This window comes from Schistocerca cancellata, chromosome 2, assembly GCF_023864275.1.
Source record: "Schistocerca cancellata isolate TAMUIC-IGC-003103 chromosome 2, iqSchCanc2.1, whole genome shotgun sequence".
NCBI lineage: Eukaryota > Metazoa > Arthropoda > Insecta > Orthoptera > Acrididae > Schistocerca > Schistocerca cancellata.
In genome coordinates, this window is record NC_064627.1 from 653,600,897 (window position 1) to 653,625,934 (window position 25,038).

A 25,038-nucleotide genomic window follows, 5' to 3' on the forward strand; every position below is an offset into this window, starting at 1 on the left:
ACTTAAACCTAACTAACCTAAAGACATCACACACATCCATGCCCGAGTCAGGACTCGAACCTGCGACCGCAGCGGTCACGCGGTTTCAGACTGAAGCGCCTAGAACCGCACGGCCACACCGGCCGGCCTTCGCATCTCCTTTATTTCCTCTATCTGTCCTATCTGGTATGGGTCCCAGACTGATGAGCAGTATTCACGTATTGGTCCAACCAGGGTTTAGTAAGTTACTTCTTTTGTAGATGGACTACACAAAGGAGGTACCTTACAAAACCCTCGTTGGACCAATAACTCAATATCGTTCGTCAGTATGGGATCCATAGCAGACAGTTGATAATGCTTTAATAGGGATGTTGATAAACGTTTGTAGTCGTTTCCAGTTATTACGACCAAAAAATATTTATTTAAAAATACATTCCTTTATTTTTCGAAGTACTGATTTTTGCATTTTCTGCTAAAAAAGGTCACAGTGGCCACGTGACCTTAATATGACGCTACGAGTCAGTAAGCTGTTTGTCACACGCATTGGATCATCCGGCATTTTGTACGTTTCCCGCAGTGTCTCTCTAATGAATAAATGGTTTTCCCCAACTTCAAGGCCTCAAGAACCTGCGTCTGGCAATAGAAAGAAGAAAACGGTTTCGATGAAACGAGATGTAGAAGAAATCGGCAGTCTGAAAAATCGAAGTCACAACAAAATGACGAGATTCCATTAAACATGCTACAGATTTTGCCGCCAGAAATGCCACGCACTTGACCGGGCACCACTGGGAATTCGTATCAGCTGCCACGAAAAACTCCGCACGAATAATTCCATGTAATTTAATTACGTATAGGTCCTTTACAAGAGGACCCAGACATAGAACTGAACTAATTTTTCCTTTTTAATTTTAAATTTTTGCGGCGAGGCCCATTTCTGGGGCACGGCCCTACACTGCAGCGTAACTGCATCCCTGGTCACGATGACGTTAATTGAATTCAATTCTGTCGTCGGTTCCGCCATCATATATAATCAAACATCATCTCTCGTTGGACAATTGCTATCCTACATTTGCATATTTTTTAAGAAATATAATTTTTAGCATGTGATAGAGCACTTTTTTTGTAGAAGATGTGCCTCTTGTCTACATTTCAGTCTCATAGATATATATGTAATATATGTCCATGCCTCTTAATAGGTTTCACATGTTCAAAAAATCTGAGCACTATGGGACTTAACTTCTTAGGTCATCAGTCCCCTAGAACTTAGAACTACTTAAACCTAACTAACCTAAGGACAACACACACATCCATGCCCGAGGCAGGATTCCAACCTGTGACCGTAGAGGTCGCGCGGTTCCAGACTGTAGCGCCTAGAATCGCTCGGCCACCCTGGTTGGCAGGTTTCACATATCTGAAAATGTTTTACACGTAATTCATTTGCCTGAAGGGTTCGTCAAGTGCCTCTCCTTCTCTGCCTTTGGGCAAGGGCCTATATAAATCTGTCACGCCCAAATCTCCAATTCTTCAAGTAAATATGGATAAAGAAGGCCTCCGCAAAGATAAGCGCCAATAAACATCCTTCATATTTGCTTATTTTTAAGAACCTAAGCTGCTACTTTTATGTGACACATGTTGCAGAATTCTCGAACTGCGATAGCCATAGGGCAGTATTCCGTGTGCGCACTGCGGCGGCAGCTTGTCAGGGACCTCCCCCAGGTACCAGTGGGTACGCGGCGGAGGCAGGTAGGCCTGTTTAGTATGCAGACTGCGCTCGGCCCTTCCTGGGCCCCTGGCACTCCTTCCGGCGCTATTTCGCCTTACGGCGCTGACGACAGTTTCCGCCTTGCCTACGCTTCGAAAGGGCTGTTGACAGAGCGGAGGTTCAACACAGCTCCTGTGACGTTAGTTTCGGCGCTGCTTGTTACCCCAGGGACATAAAATAAAGCAAATGTTACATTCGTAGGCTCTGCTCCCGTGCGGGCACTCCACAGGACGCCCTTCTGCTCATAATACTGTTTGTTCAGCACTTTGTCAAGTATTTTAACTTCCGTTAAGCGTTTGTGGAAATACTCTCAACGCTGTCGGGCACATGAACAAGTAACCAGGCCTAGAGGATCATGTAATGCCAACAGGCCACCTTGTCATCTCCTACAGTGTGAGTCGTAGAACATACTCTGATCTCAAACGGCCGCGCGGGATTAGCCGAGCGGTCTTAGGCGCTGCAGTCATGAACTGTGGGCTGGTCCCGGCGGAGGTTCGAGTCCTCCCTCGGGCATGGGTGTGCGTGTTTGTCCTTAGGATAATTTAGGTTAAGTAGTGTGTAAGCTTAGGGACTGATGACCTTAGCAGTTAAGTCCCATAAGGTTTCACACACGTTTGAACTTTTTTTTTTATCTCAAACGTAATGAGGTACTTCGAAAAGAATGGCCTTTTCTCCATGTCAGCCAGCATGGATTGCGCAAAAATCAGACATGTGAAACCAACTCGACTTTTCCTCATGGCACATACTGAAAGGCGCGGATCAAGGCAGTCACGTGGACGCAGTATTTCTTGACTTCCGAGAAGTATTTGACTCGGCACCACACCATAACGCATTAACGAAAGTACTATCGCATCGGGTCAAGGGAAATTTTTTGAATGGATTGGGGACGCAGGGAGGACGCAGTATGTTATCTTGGATGGAGAGTTACCAGTACCTGTGTACAGAGTTACCAGTACCTGTGCTCAGGAAAGGGTGGCGAAACTCCTGTTGTTGGTACCTGACAGACATTATTAATAGTAGTCTCAGATATTTTGCAGATGATACAGTTACTTATAACCTACTACTGTCTCAAACAAGCTGCACAAATATTCAATCAGATCTTGATTAGATTTCAAAGTGGTGCAAAGATTGCAACATCCGTTAAACGTTCAGGAATGTAACATTGTGCACTTCACAAAACGAAATAACGTAGTTTCCTATGACTAATATATAAGCGAGTCACAAATGGAATCAGTCAACTCATGCTAACGATTCATAGGCAACGATCGCATAGAGTCAGTACGAAGTAAAGCAGAAAGGCAGACTTTGGTCCACTTGGTAGGATATTGGGAAAATGTAGTTGGTCTAGAAAGGTAATTGGCTGCCAAACACTCATGTGTCTTTCAGTGTAGATCAAGCGTGTGGGACCTGTACAAAATATGACTAATCTGGCCATACTGAACGTGCTTCAGTGCCTCTGGGTTTTATGCAACCCACAACTCCTTCAAATATCACACACACAGGATCTTCATACTCTATTAAAAAACTATGCACAGTATTAAAAACTATGCCTAAGTTTTAATACTGTCATAGAACCTTCTTTTATAATTTATAAATTCTGTGGCATGTGAAGAAGGCACTAGCGAAAAATAAAAGAAACGAAATTTTAACAAGCGATATAGACGGTTTTGTTTGCAAGACATCCACATTGATTGTTGACTCACACGGGAAAATCATTTCCTTTATTAATATTACAGAAGCATGTTGAAAATTGAGTCGACTGTGAGATGAGAAATGAGGATGTCCTCTGCACAATCGCCGGGGAAAGGTATATGTAGACAGAGGAATAATCGTGATGGGCTGCATCAAAGAAGTCAAGAGATTGTTGACTCTCCTCCCCCTTCCCCTTCTCTGTCTTTCCAAAAAGAAACTTACGAAAAAGTATTGGTGACCGGCTGGTTCACAGTCTTACCCTATTGGAATACTTAAGCAGAGTCCTTCGGCTTCTACCACTGAACAATCACTATCACGCCACTGAGAGATGGGATGGCTACAGAACGAGTGGTAGTAACCAAACTACGGCGGAGGCAGTAGCAAACAAACTACACTGGAGCCACTGTCCCGGACGATGATGGATTTCTCTTTGAGGTCCATTCACGTTGGACGTCAGGCAGACACGTCAAAACATTCCACAGTGCTATTCAGTAGCAGCGTTCTCATAGGTCACATACCGCCAACGGAACGGGGCCGAAAGTAACGTCCCGCCAAGGATTCTCGGGAGGAAAGTTTTGACGTTGACGGGAAAGAACTGTGACGCGCCTTTTCTACGCGCCACGCCTTTTCTAGGCGCGCCCGCTCATGTTGTAGTCGTGCATTTTGTGTGTGTTTTTGTTTTGTCTTCTAAAACTTATACTCGTGATTTGACTTGTTTTCGCCGACCGGAGTGGCCGAGCCGTTCTAGGCGCTACAGTTTGGAACCGCGTGACCTCTACGGTCGCAGGTTCGAGTCCTGCCTCAGGCATGGATGTGTGTGATGTCCTTAGGTTAGTTAGGTTTAAGTAGTTCTAAGTTCTAGGGGACTGATGATCTCAGAAGATAAGTCCCATAGTGCTCAGAGCCATTGAACCATTGACTTGTTTTCGTGGCACAATGCGGAAGTCGCAAGACGGCTTTGATATTTTATCTGCGAGTATTCTTTCACAACACAAAAAACAAATAACGTAAAACGGAAAATCATTTAGCTTTAAAATACCTGGACAAGAAACAGCCTATATAGTACATATGTAAGAACATAAACAAACGACCTTCAACAAGAAATATTTTTAAACTGTAATAAAGTCTTCTCTGCCAAAGGAAAAATAGAGTTTTTTGACGTCATTTGGTACTCAGAAGAAAACGCGACGGATAAAGTAAAAAGAAATTGTGTAATGCATTCTACATATTGTTCGATGTGTTTGTTTGCAAATTAGTGTTGATATTTTGAAATGTTTAAACGATACTTTTCCTGTTGTTTCACTTCTCAGCAGTGTGGAAAATTCACTATACAACCTTCGTCAGTAACACGTTATGAATTTTGCTTCGGCCATTAGTAACTTTATTACCGTAACTAGTTTCTTTAGAAATGGTCACTACGAATTAAAACAACCAGTGTTCACCTTCTGTACCAGTAACGCGAACACCCCTCCCCTCAGCCCCCCATGCCTCAGAGTCTTTAAGAAATTGAGCTCCTATGTATGAAACATCTTCAAACGTCTTTCTAACTCATTATCAAACACTGGATGAATGCAATCTTGGTAATGTGCACTTTGTTTCAAGAACAGCTAGTTTTTCACGTATCTGTTGAACGGCGCGTCGTACGTTGATATAATTTTGCATGCAAATTCAGTGGTACATGTGGATACTTGTCTGCAAAATGTGTTGCGGATTTAGTTACTAGTAAAGAAGTAATAAATTAAAACGTCATGGCTGACGATGAAGTTTTACTGCATGAACAGCGAAAATGTAGTAAGCGAAATTTTTTTTCATTTTTTTGTAGGGTGTGTCCGCGAGAAAAAGTATTGTAAAAGTTTGAAATTACATGTAAAGTCTGCTGGAACTGTGGTTCAAATGGTTCAAATGGCTCTGAGCACAATGGGACTTAACATCTATGGTCATCAGTCCCCTAGCACTTAGAACTACTTAAACCTAACTAACCTAAGGACATCACACACATCCATGTCCGAGGCAGGAATTGAACCTGCGACCGTAGCAGTCGCGCGGTTCCGGACTGAGCGCCTAGAACCGCTCGGCCAGGGCGGCCGGCTGCTGGAACTGTCTTATTCTCAAACACTAGATGAATATAGTCTGTCTGCTTAGCACGCTGTGAATCACGCTGTCTTACGCTGTCTCGAGACATACATACAGTTGTAATACATGTCTTACTGCGTAAAAAATTCAACGAAAGATTATCTCTCTTAATGAGTAATTATGACGGCATTTCAGATTTTTAAATACTGTCGATAGCTGTACGACTTACTGAAAGGCATCCTACAACTGGGACCGTCGTTTAGTAACACAGATATTGCGACGGGCCGTAGCACGCGGCCTCAGTGCTGAAGTTAAGCGTCGTGACGATACGTTGACGTCCGGTATACTGTGAACATACTGACATTTGACAATGATGTTCAGTTCAGTTCCGTTCCGTGGCGTTCCGTTGACGTCCACTGTAAATCGACCTCAGAGGGCACCGCTGGCGCTGCTCGGCAGCCGCAGGGCCAGAGAGGAAGGGCAGCAGTGTCTGCGGGGGCGGGCACCGAGTGCCGCACTCTGTCTGGGGCAGTAGTTGCGCCGCGTCACCAGAGCATCGGCCCGTCCAGTTAGCCCGGTAATTAAAAAGAGCCAGCCGTCGGCAGTGGGCGTGTGGGCGAGTCAGCGCGTGCTGAGCCGTGCCGGCCGCTCTATTTCAGGAAGTGACTCGCGACCGCCGACTCCTCTTAGCGCGGCGTGACGTAGCGGCCCGGCGGAGGCAGCTGCGGGCCGCGGTACGCGGCGGTCCTCCGTGCCGCAGCCGTCGCGCCTCGCCGGGCCGGTTGAGAGATGGAAGGAATGAAGGAAGACCGGGATTAATGTCCCGTCGACGGCGATGTCACTGGAGACGGTGCACAAGCTCGGGTTGGGGGAAGGGTCTACATCTCCTGCTGCATCTGTATCTTTCAACTGTATCTATACTCTGCAAATCATGATGAAGTATACGGAAGAATATACTTCGCCATGTAGCATTATCAGGGCTTCTTCCCGTTGCTTTCACGTATGGAACGCGGGAAGCATCTACATCTATATCGGCATCTACACTACTGGCCATTAAAATTGCTACACCACGAAGATGACGTGCTATATACGCGAAATTTAACCGACAGGAAGAAGATGCTGTGGTATGCAAATGATTAGGTTTTCAGAGCATTCACACAAGGGGGGCGGCAGTGGTGACACCTACAACGTCCCGACATGAGGAAAGTGTCCAACCGATTTCTCATACACACACACAACTTGACTGGCATTGCCTGGTGAATCGTTGTTGTGATGCCTCGTGTAAGGAGGAGAAATGCGTACCATCACGTTTCCGACTTTCATAAATGTCGGATTGTAGCCTATCTCGATTGCGGTTTATCGTATCGAGACATTGCTGCTCGCGTTGGTCGAGATCCAATGACTGTTACCAGAATGTGGAATCGGTGGGTTCAGGAGGGTAATACGGAAGGTCGTGCTGGATCCCAACGGCCTCGTATCACCAGCAGTCGAGATGACAGACATCTTATCCGCATGGCTTTGACGGATTGTGCAGCCACGTTTCGATCCCTGAGTCAACAGATGGGGACGTTTGCAAAACAACAACCATCTGCACGAACAGTTCGACGACGTTTGCAGCAGCATGGCCTATCAGCTTGGAGACCACGGCTGGGGTTACCCTTGACGCTGCATCACACACAGGAGCGCCTGCGATGGTGTACTCAACGACGAACCTGGGTGCACGAATGGAAAACCGTCATTTTTTCGGACGAATCCAGGTTCTGTTTACATCCGCGTTTGGCGACATCGCGGTGAACGCACATTGGAAGCGTCTATTCGTCACCGCCATACTGGCGTATCACCCGGCGTGATGGTATGGGGTGGCATTGATTACACGTCTCGGTCACCTCTTGTTCGCATTGACGGCATTTTGAACAGTGGAAGTTACATTTCAGATGTGTTACGACCCTTGTCTCTACCCTTCATTCGATCCCTGCGAAAGCCTACATTTCAGCAGGATAATGCACGACCTCATGTTGCAGGTCCTGTACGGGCCTTTCTGAATACAGAAAATGTTCGACTGATGCCCTGGCCAGCACATTCTCCAGACCTCTCACGAATTGAAAACGTCTGGTTAATGGTGGCTGAGCAACTGGCTTGTCATAATACGCCAGTCACTATTCTTGATGAACCGTGGTATCGTGTTGAAGCTGAATGGACATCTGCACCTGTACACGCCATCCAAGCTCTGTTTGACTCAATGCCGAGGCGTATCAAGATCGTTATTACGGCCAGAGGTGGTTGTTCTGGGTACTGATTTCTCAGGATCTATGCACCCAAATTGGGTGAAAATGTAATCACATGTCAGTTCTAGTAATATATATTTGTCCAATGAATACCCGTTTATCATCTGCATTTCTTCTTGGTGTAGCAATTTTATGGCCAGTAGTGTACATCTATACTTCGCAACCCACCTTATGGTGTATGGCAGAAGATACTTTGTGTATAACTGCCACTTTTCTGTCTACTGCCCCACTCATGAAGGGCCCGCGGGAACAACGGCAGTTCGTAAGCCTTGGTGTAAGCTCGAATCTCTCTGACTTTATATTCACGGTCTTTCCTAGAGATGTACGAGGAGCGTTCAATAAGTAATGGAAGGCATATTTTCCTGAAAGCAGGTTCCAATACTCCATATTATTCCCGTTCTTTTGTCCCCAAGTCCCTATTTTTCAGCGACGGCCTTTCGCCACCTTACTGGGAGGGCCTAAATGGCCTCAGACACAACTCTACTGGTCCATTTCGGATCCAACGCTGCATCCATATGATACAAATCGCCTACGTACTGCTTACCGTGGACTGTATTCTTCACTGAGCCAAGCAGATGGAAGTCTGAAGGTGCGATATCCGGGCTGAGGACGGATGGGGAACAACAGTCTATTGAAGTTCTGTGAGCTCCTCTCGTTTGCGCAGACTTGTGTGACGCCTTCCGTTGTCATGGAGAAGGCGACGAACACGTTCATGTCGTTTCTTCAATGTCCTGAGGGTAGCACAATACACTTCAGAGTTTATCGCTTTACCATGAGACCATCGCAATGACCTTAATGGCTGCGGGTGTGACTTTGAAATTTTTTTCCGAGAACGAGTTGCGTGGCACTGTTACATGGATTGCTGTTTTGTTTCCGGTTCGAAATGATGATAACATGTTTCATCGCCTGTGACGATGTTCGACAAAAACTTGTCACGATCAGCCTCATAGCGCGAAAGCAATTTCTCACAGATGAATCATCGTCGCTGTTTATGGCTTCCTGTTAGGCGGCGACGAACGCCTTTGAGTACCACAACTCTTGGACCAGTGTGTCAGCACTACCAACAGAAACGTCCAGTTGAGCATCGACGTGTTTGTTTGTGATCCATCTATCACCTCGAATGAGAGTGTCCGCACGTTCCATCATTGCAGGAGTCACAGCTGTTGGCGGCCGGCTGGCATGCAGGAGATAAGACAGGATTATGCGACCTTCTTGCGACGAGACGTCAGCCCCCTCGCCCAACGACATACCGCGCTTTTGTTCACTGCCAGGTTACCGACTGTAGGCATTCTGCAAGTGCCTACGAATATCTGCGATGCTCTGGTTTTCCGCCAAAACGGACCTAGTGACAGCTCTATGCTTGGAACGGACCTCTGTTACGGACGCAATTTTGAAGGCCACTATAGTGCCGTTACTTATCGGAACTTCATGACTATAGGAGCTGAGCTGGGAATATTTCACGATGTTCCTTAACAAATCCCGCATTTTTTCAACCGAAGCTGGCAGAGAAAAAAACATGTTGCTTTACATATTGAACGCCCCTCGTATCTAGGAGGAAGAAATATATTGGTTGACTCTTCTGGAAAGGTACGCTCCCGGAATTTTAACAGTAAACCCCATCGTGATGCAGAACGCCTGGAGTTTGTTGGACACCTTCGTAATACTTTGGCGCTTGCATCTTCTCTATTTTCTCTATAAATCGTACCTGATAAGGATCCCAGACTGAATACTATCGAAGTATTCGTCGAACGAGGATTTTATAAGCTATGCTCGCTGTAAGTACTCTAAGCTTGTCTGCGCCATATTTACTGGTGTGCTACGTACGGGGCTGTATGTATTCACAGATTAATCACTTGAAAATGGTTCTTGGTATTTTGTAAGTAGACTGTCACGGAATATTTTGCTGTGTCTTCAAGCGCCTGCCAGTTCAGGTGACTCACCACCTCCGTGACCTCTCCCATCGAGCAAACAAACCTGTGACCATTCGTGTTACCCTTCTCTCTACATGTTCGATGTCCCTTGCTAGTCCTATCTCACAGAGGTTTCACACAGTTGAGCAGTACTCACACACATTTGAGCAGTATTCTAGGGTGGATCGCACATATGTTTTGTAAGCAGTCTCCTCTGTAGGCTGATTCTATTCCCCTATTACTGTACCAATAATCCGAAGTCTGCCGCCTGCTTTATCTACGTGAACGCTCTATTTCATATCTCTACAAACTACTCGTATTACAGCCAAGGAAACTGACGGGAAAAAAATTGGCAACACCAAGAAGGAGCTGTGCGACATAAAGGAAAGTTGGCAGGCATGTTTCTATATCTAAAAGATTTTGTCTATTCAGATTTCGTGCCAGTCGCATAAGAGTGGCGCTAGTAGCGCCACTACGAGAATGCAAATCAGGTTTGCCTTAAATACGCGCTGCAACGGTCGTGTTAGTTACGTTAGAGATTGGATGTGGTGAGTTGATGTGTCAAGAAAGCCTTTAAGGTGACAAAGACGCCATTATCAACACCCCACTGAATACAAACAGGGTCTTGTAATAAGGCTGCAAGAACCTGGATGTTCCTTTTGCGATACTGCAGAAAAACTTGGCTGGAATGTAGCCATTGTACATGACTGCTGGAAGCAGTGGTCACGAGAATATACGGTCCCAAGAAGACGGGGACTTCGGATGGCCACGTGGTACTACCGAGAGGGAAGACAATCGTGTTCATCGAATGGCTGTGGCGCATCGTACTGCATCTGCAGCAACAATCTGAATAGCAGTTGTCATCAAGTGACACAACAAACTGTTACAAATAGATTATTTCATGGACAGCTCCGAGACAGACGTCTTGTAGCGTGCATTTCACTGACCCCAAACCATCGCCTTTTGCGGCTTCAGTGGTGTCAAGCCCGAGCTCATTGGAGGGCAGGGTGGAGGTCTGTTGTGTTTTCTGCCTCGGTGCCAGTGTGGCCATGTGTTGGTTACGAGGAGGCCAGTTGAGGGCCTGCAATCAACCTGTCTGCGTGCTAGACAGACTGGGCTTACAGCTGGAGTTATATTCTGGGGTGTGAATTCGTACGGCGGCAGGGGAACTCTCGTGGCTATCCCACAAACCACGACTGCAATTCTGTATGTCAGTCTGGTGATTCGACCTGTTGGGCTGCCATTCATAAACAGCATTCTATGGAGTGTTTTCCAACACGATACCGCTCGTCCAGATACTAGTATTCTAACCCAGCGAGTTCTAAAGAGTGTCGACATGCTGCCTTGGCCTACTCGATCACCTGATCTATCTCCACCGAGTACATATGGGACATCATCGGACGACAACTCCAGCGTCATCCACAATCATAATTAAGAGTCCTTGTACTGACCGACCAAGTGTGATGGCCATGGAACTCCATCCCACAAACTGACATCCGACACCTGTACAACACAATGCACGCACGTTTGCATGTTTACATTATGGTGGTTACCCCGGTTATTAGCGTACCAGCAATTCACATTTGCAGTGACTTACGTTTACGCTAACCTGTGATCTTCCATTGTTGCCGGCCGCGGTGGCCGAGCGGTTCTAGGCGCTTCAGTCCGGAACCGCGCGACTGCTACGGTCGCAGGCTCGAATCGTGCCTCGGGCATTGATGTGTATGATGTCCTTAGGTTAGTTAGATTTAAGTTAGGTTTAAGTATTTCTAAGTTCTAGGGGGCTGATGACCTCAGATGTTAAGTCCCGTAGTGCTCAGAGCCATTTGAACCATTTTTGCATTTTTAATCACTTAAATATGTTACCTAGACAAATGTATTCCAGAAATTTCAGTACTTTACATTAATTACATTTTAGTGTTGCGATTTTCTGGTACATATTGTTATTTAATGTAGCAACATACTTCCTGCCATATCGATGAAAGATGTTCGAGAAGAAACATGACTGTAGTTAGCTGTGTAGAAAGAACGATCCACTGTCCGTGCATTTTTTGTATTTATTTGCAGATAAGAAATGAGCACAGTGCATCCACAAGACGCGTCAACGAGTGGGTGTCCTTTCATGCGATGGAGAAGTTGTTTACTCTATGCATTCGTGCTTTGGCGCTGCTGTGGACCCCAGAGAAGACCGGGCCTGACACAACAATTGTCTAGCCACAGAAAAAATGAAGCTGTATTATCTAGTCTCTTACTAACTTAAGTCATTCGACGACTTATCATGTCGAGACTGGCAACGTGCACATTGTAAATGAGAGACCTGTTCACTCAATGATATTATCGTTTATGAGATATGTTAAATAAATAAAAAAGTGTGTGGAATCTTATGGGACTTAACTGCTAAGGTCATCAGTTCCTAAGCTTACACACTACTTAACCTAAATTATCCTAAGGACAAACACACACACACCCATGCCCGAGGGAGGACTCGAACCTCCGCCAGGACCAGCCGCACAGTTCCTGACTGCAGCGCCGAGACCGCTCGGCTAATCCCGCGCGGCCATGTTAAATACAGAAGAGTTCTTTAAAAAGAGGTTACGCGATTCTGTACCTAGTCGCTAGAGAATACGAGTTCTTTCTTACAGCCCTCGACCCGCTGCAGTTGAAAATGAAGTCCCACGGTACAATTAGTGGCATTGCAAAGCAGGACCACTGCATCAAGAATCTGCGAAAAGATGATCGTAATAAGATGTTCAAAGTATACGATATTGCATATTACGAACAATATCAGGGTGACAGATCACTTCATGAAGTAGGTACCCGCAGTAAGGTAAACATAAATTGGAGCGAACCGTACTAGTTCAACGTTTACAACCAGCGTACGTATATGGGATACTCCACAGCCAGGTTTAATGTCTTTTACATTTTACCTTTCAAAAATTAAGTGCAAAGTCTGATATGAATACAAAAAAACATCTAGACGGTCTACTTACGGCTAACAAATTTAATTTCATGACTGTCCGAAAGTGCATGCTACCGACAGAGGTGAAATAGTCAAGAAACAGAACTCTTTTCCTGGAAGAGGAATCCAAAGCCCATGGTGTAGGGGTTAATATTGTTTCCTCTAGATCGCTGGGTCGCGGGTTCGATTTCCCGCCGAATCGGAGATTTTCGTCGCTCTGGCAGTGAGTGTTTCATCTCATCTGCATCGACGCTTAAATCTGCAGTGTAGCGTCAGATAGAAAGACTTACAACAGACGTCTGAACGAACATTCCCAGATGGGGTCTCCCAGCCAATAATGACTCTCCGTCATTTCATTTGTTAGTCAGGTCAGCAGCATTTCAAATTCTGGTGATCTCCTAGATCATTTCAATCGGTTTCCAGGTTATTTCCTTCAACAAGTTTCCTTCCCATTGTTGTTGTTGTTCACTTTAAACCAGGTTAATGCACCGTCTCCCATGACAAGAGTAAAAACAATAAGTAACAGAATGCAACAGAGAATGTATCTTCAACAGGAGTTCAGACCACGACTTTCTCTATAGTACATGCTTTGTTCTGAACTGGCGTAAGGGGAATGACAAGTGAGACAGACTGCGTGTGTTTGGCGCCAAACACCGAGACGTTTCCAGTGCAGTACAAATGCCCGGTTTATAGACCTCTTGAAGTCTAGCGTGATGAACGGATACATAACTTAGAAAGAACAGCGCTTTAAGTAGTTTCCGCACCTCCGGTTTTCTTCACGCTAATGAGCTTCTTGTTGTCCGGGCGAGTCGGCTGCGGAGCGCAACAAGTGGATCTGCTCGACAATCTTAAACTAAGCCTTAGAACCGTGGCCGATGTGGCAAGCACTTACTGCGTGGAATCTTCTCACCCCAAGGCAGATGTATTATTCTCCTTGACTGCTGAATTACACGCTAATGACTGAACCGCAACTACTCGTGTTCAAAATAGATAGTGACCTTATTCAAGGCAAAGCAACTAGGTGATGCAATTCGTCTTTTCGTAATGGTAACATGAAACCATCTACTTTCATATTGCATTCGCCTCCTAATATAGTCTTTTTATAACCTATACGAGTTGTTTTACTGTTACAGGTACAAACGAATGGGCCAGTAGAGGGCTGTTAAACAAGCAAATAATCCTAATAAAGATAGATCTGAAGGCCAATGGTCTCTCCGATACACCAATGTTACAACATTATAGCTAAGGCTACGTTTGGATGATGTTCCTTACGGTGAAAAGATGGGTATTTGGTACATGGATGATGGTGCATCTGCACACTTTCATATGGCTGGTCGGGAATCTTCGGCAAGTGTATCAACTGTGACTCGCCAACACCGTGGCCTCCTGGGTCTACCGACCCGAACCCGTTGGATTTTTGTGTGCGGCAATATTTAAAAGCTTTGGTGCATTCGGACGCTTTTGATAGTATCGCCGAACTTCGGGAACGCATTGTGGATGGGTATCAATGCATTCGGAACGCGCATCGATAAGGAGACGTGTTGAGGCCTGCCTTCATATGAACGGTGTCCTTGTGGAACACTTCTTGTAATCTGTTTTTCCTCGAGTGCACATCTGCAGTTTCGATCCTCGGAGACGCTATTATACGGTGTTCACGTACCCAGTCGTAATACTAGTTTCCGGTTCTATATTTATTACGATTATTTGCTTGTTTGCTTGTCTTCTAGTCTCCCATTTCAACTGACTGAGCCAAGCACTTACAGGATGCCTTACAAGGTGGACTTCCAAACCAGGTCGCGACTTCTCATTTTCATATCGACAAACCACTGCAAGAGGTGAATGGGGTGACAGGTGATGGAAAAGAATCCTTGTTTCGGCAGGATACTGAAGCCCAGATGTCTGGGTTGGCAGTGTGGTACTTATCCACCGAGCCCATGAAACACCCTGCGGACTGCCAGACTGAACGCTGCTCTCGCCACGAGAGACTGTGAGGAGATGCGAGGTTAAATCCAGCCACTAGCGTGCAGTCTGGTGGTCAGGATGACTGCAGCGCCCACTCTCCTGTACTTGCCGGACTAATCTGGGAGAGTGAAAATTAGTTCTGCTCTCAGGTTTAAGAAAGGGAGGTGGCTCTCCGGTTAAGAAACTGGACTTATGTACAAAAGGAGTGGGATTTAAATCTTCACCCGACTATCGACAATTATTTTTTCTGAGAACGAATGCATGAGTGTTCCTTTGAATAGACTATGTTGGTCGGCTTTCTCATTCATTTCTATACCACACTAGTCTTTTTAAAGTTGTCTTGTGCGGAGGCGAAGTCAGTATCGAAATTAGATGGAACAGTTTTGATTATTCATTATGTAGGTCACAGTTGATCAAGAGCAGTGGGATTCGAAGACCAAAGTTCAATGTGAGGCGCCTGTTCATATCGAGGTCTTTGCAGAGCTCAAATGGATAAGGATGTCAAAGAAATGAAGTCAATACGGCATTCGTCTGAAATGAGATGATAAATATATTTGTGCAGCCGCAGTGTCCGTGGTTACTGTACAGTTACTTAAGCTACCTGAAATCCGACTCCGTAACTACCAAAAATGTGTATTTATTTTACTATTCGTGTTTCGTTTAACTCATTCAGACCATCGACAGTGATTTGGACACAAACAGATGCATCCGAGATTTTTAAACGAAACAAAAGTTGTTAACATTCTAAATCTTTATCCTTCATGTCTATGTATTTATTTCTCAACGTAGTCACCCTGGCGACGAACACATTTGTCCAAACTAGAGATCAGTTTGTCGATACGGTGACTGTAGAATGTGCGACTTTGTCCACGGAGCCACAACCTTACCTATGCTTGCACCGCTTCGTCACTATCAAAGTGAAGTCCTCGAAGGTGTTCTTAGAGCTTTTGAAACAGAAAATCTGGTGGGGCGACATCGGGACTGTATGGAGGATGATCGATGACAGTGAACGCAAGGCGTTGGATTGTTTCAGATGTAGCAGCTTTCGTTTGTGATCTGGCAGTGTCATTCTGAAAGAAACGGTGCTCCATGTGTGGACGAACTCTTGGAATTCGGAACTCGATTACAGCACGCTGTCTCTTACATATTTACATTACACGCCGCCATGCTATACGCTACAATTTGGAGGTCTCTAGCGGCGTGGGACTGCAAATATGTAGACATGAAGAATAAATATGTAGAACGTTAAAAAAAACGTTTGTTTTATTTAACAAGCTTTAAGAGTTTTCACATAAAGATTGGATGCATTACTTTTCAGAACACCGTCGTAGTTTGCTCCTACAGTACGTCTAAACACAGTTTGTTTCAAAAGATAATTTTCTGTCTCAGCTCAACATTCGGACCAATTTGTCTACTTTGGTCGGCTCCAAGCTGATTTTGCTCTTTATATTTACACACTTTGGTATAAAATCGTTATGTTTACAGTCGTTACTAAATCTTAGGGTATCAACAGTTTTATAGGGTTAGAGGTGAATCTTATTAAACTGCTAGTAGAGGCTGACAGAGAATGCTTATCAATCACGATTAAATTCTTCATTTGCGTGGGCATACTTGGTAGCTATTGTGCAGTTTCTTAAAACCGGTCTTAGCGACTGCTAAAAATGCTTGCTTATGTATGCATTTTGTTTTACTCATTAAAATATAGCCGGAGGTCTGACTCAAACATATTTTCAGTTCCGGTTTGCTTCTAGAGCTTCTAGATCTAAAAACAGTTCGTTGCGAAAGATAATTTCACATCAATAGCCAGACCAACTGCTCAGAATGTTTGACTAAGACGCGAAATATCTATTCAGAAACTCAGTTTCTCATTCTAGAACCAAACCAAAACTATGTTCGATTCCAGACCGTTGTCGGATTTTTCACTGACTAATACAGAGGACTTATGGTAAAGCGAACACACAATTTTTGGTCGTTGCAAAGACGAATTTTAAATATCTTCAATAATAGACGTGGGATAAACTTCGAAAACACTTAATTCGTTGGACATAAGATATGTATTCCGCTTCGGTGATTGCGAGAACAGTACGTAAGTCACTGCGGCATTTGACTCAGTGGCAGAAGCCACAACGTTCTTTTCGGACTCTTCTTGAAGCTCGGAGGCGGAACAGAAGTGGGACCTTGTCGGAGAGCTCTTAGGTGGGGGCGGGCGCACTGCAGGCAGCTTCGGGCCGCTCCAGCTGCGTACGTGGGCTGTAAGACGATCGCCAGGAAGCGGCAAAAACCCTCTGCAGGGGCGGCTGCGGCGGAAATGCTTGGCGCCGGTCGCGTTAAGACTATTTTCGGTTGCTGCAACATATGTACGCTGGCGGAGACAAAGAGTGAGCCATCCGCGAGGGAGGGGCGCGCAAGTGAGCGTCGGGGACTTGTCGGTATGTTGCGCTGCAGTGCGATGCGAATTTCAAAGTTCGCTCTAGATGAAGACTGTTTTGGGACAGACTGTAAGCTTGTGGAGGGTAAGAAAGTACGCACTATTCTGAGAGGGAAAAATAGTGGTGATGCCCCCTGTGAGCATGTGTTAGGCGAGCGACGCATTTATTGACTTTACAAATCGGCGTAGGACAGTACAAGTATGCCTGAGTTAAATTTTCACAAATCTGACCGTCAACTGAGATTATTTTTTCCGTCTCTGTTTGCAACAGTACACGAGGGTCTTTCCAAGAGTTGCAACATTCGTAATGCAAATGATCTTCGCATTCGTGTTTGTTGTATTTAGAGTTGTAAAACTATTGTAGGCTATCCTAGACTGTCGTAAGCAAGCGTAGACTACGATAGCTTTCCTGGTAGCTTCGATCAGTTACGGTCATAACTATGTTACCTGTACATTGTGCGTGTTGCATACCTAGCGGGCAGTACCTCATTTCGATCACTTTGTTTGCGTACGCTATCGGTGTTTTATCAGACACACCTAGAAGACGGAAGGGATGACCCACCTAGTAACTGTGTGTAAAGGGCTGCTCAACCTAAACAGTTATCGTACATAGCTATCCTCCAGTCTGTTACTTAAAAATAAACAGTATTTACACAAAATTGAAATTGTTTGAATCAGGTTTTACTCGAAAATTGATAATTTGTAATGTGAAACAAAAGAATGTTGCAGCAAAAATAAAAATAAAAGACATGTGTCATATAGCAACAGAAAACGCAGTTTCCTCATAAAAGGTAAAATTTAAAAAATGCAAGATAAAAACATATCAAAAATCACTTCACTTCTTCATCGAGCTCGTATGAAACGTTTTTCTGTTATTGCTAGCAACTTTCTCACTTACCAATTTAACAGCAAGCTTTTGCCTTTGATCGTAATGAAGAACGTACTATTGAGTACAAAATAACAATACTAATTATGAAGATTTTGTTGTTAGTGCATGTAAACTGTACTTGCATCAAAAATAACTGCTTTGATTGCATAAACGCGCAGAAGTTACGCGAGCAGATATTTTTTTTTTTTTTTACTTATGAAATGCCATACACATTTTGTAAGTGTATAAAATACACGATGGACTAACAGTGGACGATGTGCAGATGAAATTATGTGCAAAACGAAACAAACAAACAACCAAAAAACAGTTCCTGTCTAACTCATTTATTTATGTTTCTTTGTCTACCTGTGCTACCAATACTACCGGTAATCCTACCGCTTATTACATCATCATGTACAGCACCAAAAGTACCGAATCATAGTTTCCGTAGACGGCAGTTCTGGCTATATTCGATGGACTTTTGAGGATGAGTCAACAGCTATCAGAGGTAACCTCTATGTCCATTCCAGAGTTCGGGTAATATTACGTTAGGCTCACGTGTTCCCTCAGAGATAAGTTATACGAAGGATCTTTGATAATCCAAACGTCAGTCAATGCCACACTCGTTGCTCTGGACTATGTGAGAAATTCTCATTGCAGTCCTGAACAGTCTATTAACGATTTGCGTCCAAAAATGTGAAAAAGTATATAATTTTAACATTTTTCACAAAATTAACCTTTGCTATCATAGCAAGCAACGAATACAAGAAGACACTGGCAAAAAGTAAACAATCAATTGTTTTAAAAAGATGGTTTAACTTCACTTCAAGTGATATATTTGAAATCAGTTTCGCATGTTTCCTAGATACAATCCCATATCTCGAAACTTCCATTAACTCGTAATGCCTAGAACAAATTATAATCCTAAATAACAATAATCCTAACTTCATACTGTCCCAGCTGTTTCACTCCGAAACAACTCATAAAAGTAGCAGTACGTACTCAGATCTACGTTCAAGAACTTTAGATATACTTACTTTCACTGCGAAAAAAAAGGACAGGTCGCAATATACTACAACAACGGGACACAATCTCCGCGCCGACTGCTGCTTTGACCGTCGTAAGTGACTGCTACAATGCACTACATTCGTAGAAGTACCTCACTGTACCGTTAGGTATCTCTGTATTGCAGTAGCACAGGTTGTTTCATGATAAAGGCACTGGTACTTCAAAACAAAATTAATAAAACGGTCATTTGAGGCACGAACCATTGGGCCTCAAAGGGTTAATGGAATAATAAAGATTATGATTTAGTGTTGTCACAGACATGGACCTCAGGTTCGAATTGTATGGTAATGATAATCGGTAATGTCCTTTTCAGCCATTCGCTTTAAACTGCTTAGGGAAGCTATGGTAAATATGAATCTGAAAGGCGGACGATCGACTTGAATCTATAGTTTCTGAAGGCGAGTGCAGTGTGTCAACTCATCGGCTCGTACAAGCTAAAACGATGTTGTCTTCCTCAGACACTGTTTTGAAATGGCAAGTGTCTATGCATATGTTGTGAATGACTGTGAGGAATTCTTCTGGAGTTTAATGTTACTTAATATGCTGTTATGGATTAATGAGCACTGCAGGAAGGGTAGAGGATGGATTCCCTAGTTGGCGCAAAGCCCACGCCTTTCTAATAACTACCTGGAAGCCGCAGGTTTACTTGTGAGGGCAGTTGGCGATGAACAGCAGTGCCGACTGCTGTCACACCGGGAGACACACCGAACGAGCTGTGCACACAAAGTTTAGATCTCCGTGGATCTCTATATCGACTAAGGCGGACGCTGGAATGATTCCTCTGAAAAAGGCATCATCGATATCTGTCCACGTTACTGTCCGTCATAAGCTTGTGTTCCGTCTATAATGACCTTGGCGTCGACGGGGCGCTAAACGATAACCTACGGTTCTTCTTTCCGTTAGACACTGTGAAGAGGTTTGGGTTAAACTCACCATGAAAGGTGCACAAACTGGTGCTCAGAAATTCTACACGTCCTCCTCTCCTATTTTCAGCCAAATCTTCTTTTCTTCCACGAGGTCCGATAGAACTGAAGTTAACTAATCAGGCCGTTGCGCGCGCAAATTCAAGTGCACCGCCAGAGACGGTATGGCCAAATGCATTCTTCGTTTTGGTTTTCTAAAACCGAACAAGAAAGAGATGCAAAAACTGGACATGGGACGTTAGCAAGGATCAAGACGGAGCCAAAGACTAAGCAGTCTCATACGCTATCATCTTCGCTATGAGTACAACACACTAATTGTAACTGGCGGGCGTCTTGAATTCGCGCGCGCAGCGGCCTGATAGGCTAATTTCAAAGCTAATTAACTCAGCACAATCTACTCTACAACATCTTTACAAGTTTTTCAGACTGTCAGGCTGTTTCTAACCAGCCTCTCTAAGTACTCTACTTCAGACGACGATACAAATGATAAGCACTGTTTCGTATTATAAAATCAGTAGTTTATTAGTGTCGCATTCTTGTAATATTGGATATCCGCAGACCCTCCCCGCTGCCCCTCCCTCCCACCACCACCCCTGAAGAAAAAAGAAAAAGAGTCTCTCAAAAAACTACATGCTACATCATCTTTAGACTACCGTATGAAACGCCGCCTCTTTAAACTTAAGTTTATAAAAACTTAAGTCTTCAAGAAAGGTGAAAGAAATATTAACTGTCTTAAAACTCCGGAAGAATCATCCAGGATATCGATTTCTGACACGAATCACGAACCGCTTACGGTTATTTATACGCGTTGCACTATGCGACCCGAGCGTTACTTTCACTGACACGCCACACCATGAAATGAGAAGATCTTTTAGTATCATTGAAGTTCGTAAGACATGGAACCGTTTCGCCTGAGGAACAGTGTATTTGAAGGTTATCTGTTGGAGGGAAAAAGCGGATTCGTGTGTTGATCCGATTACTAATGAACAGATAAAAAAGTTATTTTTTTATCACGCTGATTAATTGGGCGTAGGGGGTTTCAGAAGCGCTAATGAAAATGTAGTATTAACGCTCGAGCTGTACAGATGGGTGAAGCGATATGCACCGCCACTTCCATGGACAGGGGGCTGTTCACGAACGGCGTATCAAGTAACGTTTGCGTGGGTGAGCAGCATTTGCCATGGGAAAGAGTTTCTCAGTTTTGTATTTTCAGTTTGTTAATATCTCAATAGGAGCCAAATTCTCCTCCTTTTCACGAGCTACTACGTTTCCCGGTGAATGTTATTGGTTGAATTCCGTCTTTTGTATTTTAAAGGGTTCTGCGGATTCGATTGCCATACACAGTTCGCATTTTTATTTGCAAATGTAGAAATCTTGAACTAGAAGTTAGCTCTGGATCCCACAAGATAGGATTCCTGCTGTAGTACTGTGACATATCATTCAATCGGTTCAAAAAAGTAGAATAGTCACGAAAATCCTTGAGAACTGCATTTCGCTGGAAATACTCTTACCGTCCAAGCCATTTGATGCACTCGAATAGCACCTCTTGGGTATGGTAGAGACCAGCTTAATCAAATCCTAGAGGCTGTTGACAGTCTGCAGTGAAATGTAAGAGTTCAGTGACAAATTAAAACACAAGGATAATCCAGAAGTTAAGTTTCGCTGGAGTCGTATACAAAAGAAAGCATTTTTTGAAAACAATACGACAGTGTTTGAGTTGCTTTATACTCGCAGTGTAGCACTTACGCCCACAGTTCTTACTAATTTGTTGGATATATTACGGTCTCTGTCTTGCCATAGATCTTATACACTCTACGGCTCCCTCTGGTACTGTGGAATTCGCTCTCTGTTGTGAACACGTATCCTATAGTCCTGTACCTTCTTCCTCTCTGTGTTTACCATACACTATGTGATCAAAAGTATCCGGATACCCCCAACAACCCATGTTTTTCATATTAGGTGCATTGTGCTGCCACCTACTGCTAGGTACTCAATATCAGCGACGTCATTAGTCATTAGACATCGTGAGAGAGCAGAATAAGGCGCTTCACGAGACTCACGTACTTCGAACGTGGTCAGGTGATTGGGTGTTACTTGCGTCACACGTCTGTATCCGAGATTTCCACACTCATAAACATCCCTAGGTACACTGTTTCCGATGTGACAATGAAGCGAAAACGTGAAGGGACACGAACGGCACAAAAGCGTACAGGCTGACCTCGTCTGCTGACTGACAGAGACTGCCGACAGTTGAAGAGGGTCGTAATGTGTAATAGGCAGACATCTATCCATACCATCACGCAGGAATTCCAAACTGCATCGTGATCCACTGCCACTACTACGACAGTTTGGCAGGAGGTGAGAAAACTTGGATTTCATGGTCGCGCGGCTGCTCATAAGTCACACATCACGTCGGTAAATGACAAACGATGCCTCACTTCGTGTAAGGAGCGTAAACATTGGACTATTGAACATTGGAATAACGTTGTATAGAGTGACGAATCACGGTACACAATGTGGCGATCCGATGGCAGGGAGTGAGTATGGCGAATGCCCGGTGAACGTCAGCTGCCAGCGTGTGTAGTGCCAACAGTAAAATTCGGAGGCGGTGGTCTTACGGCGTGGTCGTATTTTTCATGGAGAGGGCTTGCACGCCTTGTTGTTTTGCGTGGGCCTATTTGATCGTAAGTCTTCCAAAGCTCTGTGAAACTCCGCCTGTAATACAAGATCACTTATAATCCACTTTTATTAGGGTGACTGTCGTTATTGTAACGCGGAAACGGAGCGATTTTCGAAACGGTTACGTTTGTAAACCGTTCGCGTGCCACCGTGGTTAAAGTATACCGTGCATGGCAAGATGGCGCTATTCAAAAGCAGCGCTGACACAATTGTGGTGCTTTACGGGCCTCAAACGACAGGGGTGAGCGACGGCTGAGGAGATGTGTACGGACGAAAAAATGTGCAACTGCTGAGCAATTATCACCCATATAAAGCAAGGGGCTACCAAAAATGTCTCATCAATGACAGTTCAGGGAACTTGCTGCGTATGGGTCTCTGTAGTAAGTGCGTGGCTTATGCACCCATGCTGACTGCCGTTCATTGGCGACGAAGGTTGGACTTTACAAGCCGGTACCACAACAGGTGGCCTTTTCAGATGCTCTATCGGACATATGGCCATTGGCGTGTATGGCTTGAAACGTCTGAAAGCATATACCCTCCAACCATGAGGGAGAGTTATAGTCTGGGGAATTTTTTCGAGGTATTCTCTGGGTAATTTTCTAACTCTGGAAGGCACAATGGGTCAACAGAAGTATGCATCTATCCCTGGGGACCACATTCATCCATACATGCAGTTTGTTTTTTCTCGACTTGATGGTATCTACCAGCAAGACAATGAAACGTGTCACACTGCTCGCAGCGTGCATGTGTGACCCAGGAGTATTAGAATGAGTTTACCGTATTCCCCTGTCCACCAGACTACCCGGATTTAAACCCAATTGAGTGTCTCTGGGACCACCACGATAGGACTGTTCGGGCCGTGGAGTCTCAGCCTAGAAACGGAACGCGACTGGCCACGGCACTGGAGTCAATGTGGTTCCACATTCCTGTCGGTACCTTCCACAACCTCACTGACTCTTTTCCTGCACTTCCTGTAGCGGTCCACGCCGCAAAAGATGGTCATGCAAGTTTTTGGCAGGTGATCACATCATTTTGATTGGTCAGTGTAAGATGTACATCAACAACAGCTAAAATATGCTAATGAAATGTTTTCGAATTAAAGGCGATGGTGATGAAATCAGATTAGGAAATGAGAGACTGAAAGTAGATGAGTTTAGGTATTTGAGCAGTAAAATGACTGATGTTAGGATACAAATTATGGTCAAAAAAGCATTTGTGAAGCAGAGAAATTTGTTAACACAGTGTATACATTTGAATCCAGAATGAGATTTTCACTTTGCAGCGGAGTGTGCGCTGTATGAGAGTTCCTGGCAGATTAAAACTGTGTGCCGGACCGAGACTCGAACTCGGGACCTTTGCCTTTCGCGGGCAAATATGGGAAAAACGCAAATATTGGAAAAACGCAAATATGGGAAAAACATGAAATTAATATAGCGCATTAGAGGGAAAACAACATGTGGAAAAATTGGGGATGCATAAGAAAAGCAAATGTTCCCCACATCTGCAGTTCTCCCTCTTATGCGCTTCATTAACTTCAAATGTTTAGTTACCTCATATCTGCCTCTTCCTCAAAACGCAAATATGGGAAAAACGCAAATATGGGAAGAACGCAAATATGGGAAAACCGCAAACATCTGGCAGATGAAACATTACTAAGAGTTGATGCCGAGAATGCATTGCAAACATTGAAGGAACAACTTCAGTTCAAGGAGCAGGTTAGTTTGCTACTACCATTTGCCACGTGCAATAAAATAATTTTGCACATATGAAATTTAAATTAAGCAGATGGAGCAAATTGTAATCTGTATCATCGTTTCTATTTGTTAAACAGTAAAACTTTGGGAATACACTTCTCATGGGTTTGTGTATTCAGTGGGAAAATATTCTAAATTTAGACATAACTTCAGACGTCATTACGTCATCCTTCTGCAATATAGACTATAAAACATAGCGCATTATAGAAATTTACAATAACTAACATTTAGCTAACTCTAACATTAAATACAAACTATTTGGAATATGGAAGTTGCATGTTTCAGCAAGAACTTGGCTAGTCTGTTGCTTTGTTCAAAAGTGCTGTTGAAGTAGATTTCAATACTATGGCCAGTAGTTGTCCGTGAGATGACACCACAAAAACGTAATTCCAATGTGTAATGTTTTTAAGGAATGGATAAAAAATCACGCTTCAGTTGTATTTCATGACAAGCACAGTTATGTTTATCAATACCAACCATTTCATTTTTTCGTGTACTGACTGAAGCACAGCCTTGGCATTGTTGTTGTTGTTGTTTGATGACCTTACTCTTAACCATGATGGTGATGAAATCAGATTAGGAAATGAGAGACTGAAAGTAGATGAGTTTAGGTATTTGAGCAGTAAAATGACTGATGTTAGTAGTTAGAAGTAGAGAGGATACAAATTATGGTCAAAAAAGCATTTGTGAAGCAGA

At 44.1% G+C, this 25,038-nt stretch overlaps 1 protein-coding gene across 1 annotated transcript in view; it reads right to left on the reverse strand.

The window, feature by feature from the left end:
* Positions 1 to 25,038, reverse strand: part of LOC126157321 (mediator of RNA polymerase II transcription subunit 1.1) — a 1,177,938-nt gene that overhangs the window by 40,800 nt on the left and 1,112,100 nt on the right. The window lies entirely within an intron of this gene.